Source organism: Hyalella azteca, unplaced genomic scaffold, assembly GCF_000764305.2.
Source record: "Hyalella azteca isolate HAZT.00-mixed unplaced genomic scaffold, Hazt_2.0.2 contig17414, whole genome shotgun sequence".
Taxonomy (NCBI): Eukaryota; Metazoa; Arthropoda; class Malacostraca; order Amphipoda; family Hyalellidae; genus Hyalella; species Hyalella azteca.
Window position 1 is genome coordinate 41,560 of NW_025947197.1, and position 8,110 is coordinate 49,669.

Here is an 8,110-nt window from a genome sequence, read left to right on the forward strand (position 1 = left end):
GCCGTTAAAAACATGTCTAAATTTCGAAACTTTTCAACCATTATTGAAAATATCAAGGTTTGGGAATTAGAGGCTGGAGTATGTTACAATACAATACTGTCAATACAATAATCCCCAAGCTAAAAAATTCAGCTTGGGGATTATTTCGCGAGCAGCCAAACGATTATGGGCAAATTGGAAATGAATTCAAACCAAAAATGCCTCATAACCACGAAAAATCAAATTATGCAAGTCGTCGTAGAAAATTTTTGAAAACTGCAGGTTGAGTGTCAACGTAGGGTTAACATAATTTGAAACTCACATACATAAATATTTTACAAAAGCTTATTATATTACGCGAACATTGTTTACACGAGTACCTCACAGCGCCGTTTACGCAACGCAATTCGACGCCTGCAGAAAGCCAGCGTTGCAGTCTGGTACTGACGAGCTAACACCCTCAGCAGTGGTGGACGCGTACAGCGTAATATTCAGGCCATATTACCACCCACTGCTGTCCTAATAAGCACGTGCTTAAATTTTTGGAAAATGAGAGAATAATCTGACATAATTGCATTATTAATATATTACTTGTCGTAACCATGAAAGTCCTCTCCCTCGGGCGTGCGCTCATCGAGCCTCCACCTCAAACCCCGCCGAATACATGGCCACTTTTTTGGCCGAAGACCTAATGGCAGGAAGTAATAAAGTACGACTATTTGTGTTATATATTATTGTCACGTGATACCCGCTTTGATAATTGAGGGAGATCCTCGTGAAAGACTAACACTCAAGAAGCTACTATAATTTGTTAGTGAGTGTTTACTGTCGAACACAAGATAATTTCATCATTACAGAAAAATTAATCGGTCACACTTTCCAAATAGAGACAGTGAATCGATATTTGGGCAAAGACTCACTAAATCTCACCAGCTAATGTTTAGTTTTGAATACATTAGTTCAAAATATTTGAATAATAATAATCAAGGAAGAATCAACACTAGGCCATTACCGTCCAGGCCATGACGGTGAAACAACGCCAGAGTTTCAACGATTTCATTCGTCTATTTAACGTTAAAAAATATCTACATATATCTCTCTCATGGAGAGGCAAAAATGTAATAGGCGTCGCCGCTGTGGCATCCGTGGCTAGCACACTGCTCAATTTATTCGCCGCCATATCATACCTACTGAACAAGAGAAAATATCTTGACACTAACTACGCTATTTCTCAAATTACGGTCACAGCAGAAGTAAAAATGCTGAGAATAATGTTTATTTTTTCAGAGTTCAGTCTCGATTGAGTGTGTTGAATTCTGAAAATCATTGAAGCAAGTTCAACTAGTAGCTTGAATTGTGGATAGTTTTTAGTTTTAAGTGGTCTTTGAAAAATGTCCACTTCATCAAGTAACAACACGAATGCGTGGAAGAATATAGCATGTTTTGAAATAGCGGCTCACATATCGATTTTCGTCATCAATTGATGTGCCCCTGTAGCCGCGCCTCATGCGTCTCTAATTTTTGTACCGCGATTTCCCTTGTCATTTTTTGCGATCATTCAACAGTTATTCTTGTATTTGTTCTGTTAAATTTATACTCATTTTTTCCATTAATGTTTTTGTCTTTCGATCTTTACTAGCATTTTCATTGGAGAAAAAAGTGTGTTCTTCTTGATCATCCGAAGCGCGTCACTTCTGTTAGTCGTGCAGAAGCCTTTCTGCCGAAGCTTCTGTTAGGAAGCACCATTCTGTTAGTCGTGAAGCACTTTGCGCTTCACTGTTGGTGAATTTTTTTGTGATAAGTGCCTATATTGTGACATGCAAATTTGTGAGTGATATTTGTGAATAGGTATATTGTGGGATTTAAATTTGTGCTGTAATATCTGTGAATTGAAATTATTTTGTTTGGAATATTTAAAGTTAAGTATTATAGCCTTATCTTAAGTTTATTTATTATTTTTGTTTGCAGAATCTTATTGGTTAACTACGAACAATAGGTTCAGTACGAGCCATTCGCTGGGTTTTTGGGTTCATTTCGAGTTTATTTTATGTTCTTACCAGTGCCTGTGTTACCAATAAATCGTCAGACTACCAAAGTTTCCTTCCCTGCATGGATAAAGTTTCGTTTGTCTGGTCCACGCTGAAGTATGAGCGGCAGGTAAAGCCGTCGCGCTTACACCCCCACCTAACACGAAATACTGTCGTCTTAATGACCTATTTCAAATAAATGTAATAATGCTTTAGGTAAATTTCTACTTGAAATAAGGCATATTTCACGGTATTTACACAATTATGAGCCATCGTTTCCTCATGAAAATCCTTTTGATATTCAAAATTGTTTACATTGGAACAAAGTTTTTGTGCCATTATATTGCAACGAAACTTCATAAAAGAAGCTAGGTAATTCATTGCTATTTTTTATGGTAACTGTAAAATGTTATGGATTTATATTTGTTCGCTGTACTGGGTTGAAACATGGTAATCTGGTAGCAGACATGGATCTAGGTAAGATTTCCCACTCAAAGTAGCGACTTAGAAGATAATACGCGAATAGAAGTCACACGCAAGAAAAATAATTTATTCAAGACTAGAGCAACGCACAACACAGCTCAAGTGTAAAGAGACAACATATCTTTCTCATCCAGAACCTGCCAATCGGATGAGGACTGCAGTGAAGCAGGTACTATATTACAGAAAAATAAATCTTGGAGAATTCTAACGCAAAAATTTGATTAATAGTTGTTGTGGGGAATCTTATTTTTCTTGTACGACTCAACATTTGAGACAAACTGCGTTTACTAAATCGAGGGCCTTAGGGAAGGTTCAATCAACTATATATAATATATGTAAATAAATTCTCCACTACATTGAGCTTCAACCTTAGCAGTTGTTTCTTTAATGCACAGAATGCCGAGCAGATGGCAATGTGAGTACATATATAAGCAGTTTGCTCAGATTATACTACATAGAGTTTATGATATATTAGACGGAACAGATATTCCATAAAAAAGGTAATTTTCGGTGGTGATTATGGCATATTATATCTTTTATGTGTTGCTCAATTAAAACATGATAATTTGGTCAGAGTTATGGAACTTAGTAGAATTGTGCAGTAGATATTACAATAGTTTTAAAAATATTACATTATGTGAAAGCACAAGCAAAAGACTGAGAGAGACTGGTACAAGTGGAAGCTTGGAGGGTGAGGAATGAGAAAATTTAAGAGAATTCGTTAACAATCTAGAAAGTGAAATACATGAGGAGCTAAACAGCAATAATACATTCGAAAATTATCGAAGTCCATTGAAAAATGAAGATATAAAATAACTGGTCTGATCTCTGTCAGTTACCCCTACCACTCGTCTGACTCGTGCTCTCTTTCACCTGTAATCTAGCAATCTCCCGCATTTAAGATAAGAGGACTGTGTGTGTACGTGCATGTGTATGCATAGAAATACAATGGTGTGTTCGTGCATGAGTAGTGGAGTCGCACATACACCCACAATGTTCACTCGGAATATACTTGTTATGTTGATGTCCACTTTGAATGTGATATGATAGCAGCTGATCTATGCACAAGGCCTGACATTGCATGCTTCTGGGGTCACCGCGCTGCAAATCTGAAAGCTCATATTGTGCAGGCTGTAACCTATCTCAAAACACGAAGAGAAGATGTATACTGTAAATTAATTTGTGCTCGGTGGAATCATTTTCCTAAGCTGAGATGTACATGAAAAAACTAAAATGAATTATAAAGAAATTATGACTCAAAACTGTACTGAATTAAAACATGCAAGTCTTCGTATCTGAATTCCGGTTAATCAACTGTGAACACTAATCCGTCCATAGTTGGAGCGCAGAAATATCAATATCATCACCTATTTCTTGTACAATAATACCCTCTTGAGTAGGGCCACAAATAAAGACCAGGAAGACGCAGGAGCTGCGGGCCGAGTAGTTTTAGGGCAGAGAATTCGTGACCGCACGAGAACTACTGAACACAAGGTGAACGAAAACCCGTTGACTTCAGTATTATTTGGAATTGTTGCTCTGTTATGGAGAAAATCGCAAGTTTAAATTGCGTGGCCGCTATGCATACGTACAAAAATGTTATTTTATTGCATTGAAATGTTTGGAACGGATCCCACATTAAATATGGATTCCACTATGCAATTGTCCGTTGGCAGTCTTTATTTGATAGGCAACAATCTATATTAATGCACGGTAAAATAATCGTGGCGTTTGTTTGATGGAAGTCATTTAAAAAATCATTAGCAAAATGAAGCTGAAGGGCAGAAATCATTTGCATCCGAGGTTGTAGCATGACACTAAAACCCGATTTGGGTTAAATTGGAATCATGGAGAACTTGCCACAAGAATTTCAGCGCTACCTCAACAGTTCTTGAGTTGGCAAACTGGTCATGAAAACTCAACTTCGAGATGAGTAATCTGGAAATTTCACCTACACAAAATTTTTACAGGTAGTCACTCATACAAGATTGAATCCCATTTATAATTTGAGTGGATTTGGCAAACTTGAACCTCCCCCCGAGTTAACAGGGGCATTTCTTATAACGAATTGATTATCCATTTGAGCAGCATAGGTGATTGTCAAACTTCATGAGCGTTGAAAACCTTGAATTCTGATACACTACATGAATTTCATTGTAAATAATCAACAATTGACTCTTATCGCAATTTTCCGATTAATCTTTCCATACAAAAACTAATCGATATTTAAAATAGTTAACGAGAGAATCAATTTTTCGTGATAACGTCTAGAAACTTTATGAAAGTGATTCAGAGATTTTTTCAGTCGGAGACAATGGCATCATGGCTTTATTGGACCCAGTGAGTTCAAAGATGATTATTTGCTTTCGTCATGTCTTACTTAGTACTGGATATCTCTTTTATTAATAAGCAGTTCTCTAGCCAAGTATCGATCCCATGAAAAAGTGTATAACAAGGCGACTAACCTCCTGAGTTAACTCAACAAATTTGTAAAAATGAAGTAAAGTAAAGCAATATTTATCTAGTTCTCAGCTGTCTTCTGACAGTTGCGATGTATATTAATTAAATAAAAATAATTTTCAACATTGTCAATTCAAACGAACGCATTCGAACAGCTCATAAGTCCCTAAATTCAGAACTAATTTGCATGGAATTTGGAACCTAACTAATAATTAATAAGAAGCCGCGCGAGATCTCATTGCAGATTTGATTTATGTAATAAGGAAAATTATGTTAGGTTAAAATAAGTTAGGATAGGATTGGCATTCTGGTAGCACTGAAGTTTTTCTTGTTTTAATTGAAAACAACTAAACGTAAAAGATGCAATAATTTCTTTCGCTGTGTTCGTCTAATAATCTCGTCAGAATTGAGGGATTTGTCACTGAGCGGTTCGAGTGAGCAAATGTTTCATTTGCACGTTTTATTTTAAAAAGAAGAGGCTTGGAAATCNGCTTCTGGGGTCACCGCGCTGCAAATCTGAAAGCTCATATTGTGCAGGCTGTAACCTATCTCAAAACACGAAGAGAAGATGTATACTGTAAATTAATTTGTGCTCGGTGGAATCATTTTCCTAAGCTGAGATGTACATGAAAAAACTAAAATGAATTATAAAGAAATTATGACTCAAAACTGTACTGAATTAAAACATGCAAGTCTTCGTATCTGAATTCCGGTTAATCAACTGTGAACACTAATCCGTCCATAGTTGGAGCGCAGAAATATCAATATCATCACCTATTTCTTGTACAATAATACCCTCTTGAGTAGGGCCACAAATAAAGACCAGGAAGACGCAGGAGCTGCGGGCCGAGTAGTTTTAGGGCAGAGAATTCGTGACCGCACGAGAACTACTGAACACAAGGTGAACGAAAACCCGTTGACTTCAGTATTCTTTGAAATTGTTGCTCCGCTATGAAGAAAATTGCATGTTTAAATTGCGTGGCTGCATGCATACGTTCAAAAATCCATTGTGTTGAAATGAAATGTTTGGAGCGTGTCCCACACTAACTAGGATACTATTTCGCAATAACGCGTTTGAAGACTGCATTTGAAAGGAAACAATCTATATTAATGCATGGTAAAATAATCGCGGCGTATGTTTGATGGAAGTCACTTAAAAAATCATTAGCAGAATGAAGCTGAAGGGCAGAAATCATTTGCATCCGAGGTTGTAGCATGACACTAAAACCCGATTGCGGTTAAGATGGAAGCATGGAGAACTTGCCACAAGAATTTCAGCGCAACCTCAACAGTTCTTCAGTTGGCAAACTGGTCATGAAAACTCAACTTCGAGATGAGTGATCTGTACATTTCACCTACACTAAATTTTTACAAGTAGTCACTCATACAAGATTGAATGCCATTTACAATTTGAGTGGATTTAGCAAACTTGAACCTCCCCCCGAGTTAACAGGGGCATTTCTTATAACGAATTGATTATCCATTTGAGCAGCATAAGTGATTGTCAAACTTCATGAGCGGTGAAAACCTTTAATTCTGATACACTACATGAATTTCATTGTAAAAAATCAACAATTGACTCTTATCGCAATTTTCCGATTAATCTTTCCACACAAAAACTATTCGATATTTGAAATAGTTAATGAGAGAATCAGTTTTTTTTGATGACGTCTAGAAACTTTATGAAAGTGATTCAGAGATTTTTTCAGTCGGAGACAATGGCATCATGGCTTTATTGGACCCAGTGAGTTCAAAGCTGATTATTTGCTTTCGTCATGTCTTACTTATATAGTACTGGACTGCACTTTCAATAATAAGCAGTTCTCTAGCAAAGTATCGAGTCTATGAAGGAGTTTATAACAAAGCGACTAACCTCCTCAGTTAACTCAACAAATTTGTATAAATGAAGTAAAGTAAAGCAATATTCATCTAGCTCTCACCTGTCTTCTGACTGTTGCGATGTATATTATTTAAATAAAAATAATTTTCAACATTGTCAATTCAAACGAACGCATTCGAACAGCTCATAAGTCCCTCAATTCAGAACTAATTTGCATGGAATTTGGAACCTAACTAATAATTAATAATAAGCCGCGCGAGATCTCATTGCAGATTTGATTTATGTAATAAGGAAAATTAGGTTAGGTTAAAATAAGTTAGGATAGGATTGGTATTCTGGTAGCACTGAAGTTTTTCTTGTTTTAATTGAAAACAACTAAACGTAAAAGATGCAATAATTTCTTTCGCTGTGTTCGTCTAATAATCTCGTCAGAATTGAGGGATTTGTCACTGAGCGGTTCGAGTGAGCAAATGTTTCATTTGCACGTTTTATTTTAAAAAGAAGAGGCTTGGAAATCTTTAAAAATTCTTATTGCGGCGTATGGCTAATAGTTAATATTTTCCGAATTTCATGCAAATTAGTTCAGAACTGAGGGCCTTATGAGTCTTTCGGTAGCGCTTTGCGTTCGAACTCATGCACTGATGTCGACTTGCTGGCAATCGCGGAGAAGTTCCGTTCCAGTACTGTCACAGCGTGAGCTGCCTTGCAAGCCAAAGTCAGCTTTGTAAGTACGCCGTACAAACAATTTAATGGTATTCACATTGCTTTTATGCCACGGATTATTTCTTTCCTTTTGCATAGTTGAAATGCCAACGGTACTACGAAACTAGCGAAAATTAACAAGGTCATGTGAAATCACCTTTGTAGAGTTTCATCGCCGATTAATCCGAGCATGCATGTTGATAAATTTTCTTTCAGTTTTATTTCTCTCCAGGCATACTTTTGTGGGCTCTCCGCAATCTAGATATACACACATCGGTACTTATGGTCAATATATTGGCATTGTTTCATGACAAACTGCAACACTGCGCGTCAATGAAGGGCATCTTGACCAACTTGAGGCCGTGCCACGCAGGCAGGACGTGTCTGGAGCTCCACGGCGCCCATCGTAATCGCGCTCTGGAGGAGCTGCAGGGATCCTGATTACCGTGTTTGCGGGCCCCTCGGAGCATGACGCTAACTTACGTACATGAACATATCTTACACATAATCATATCACACACATAATCATGTCGCACACATAACCATGTCGCACACATAATCATGTCGCACACATAATCATGTCACACAAATAAATATGTCATTCTCATGAACAAGTCAC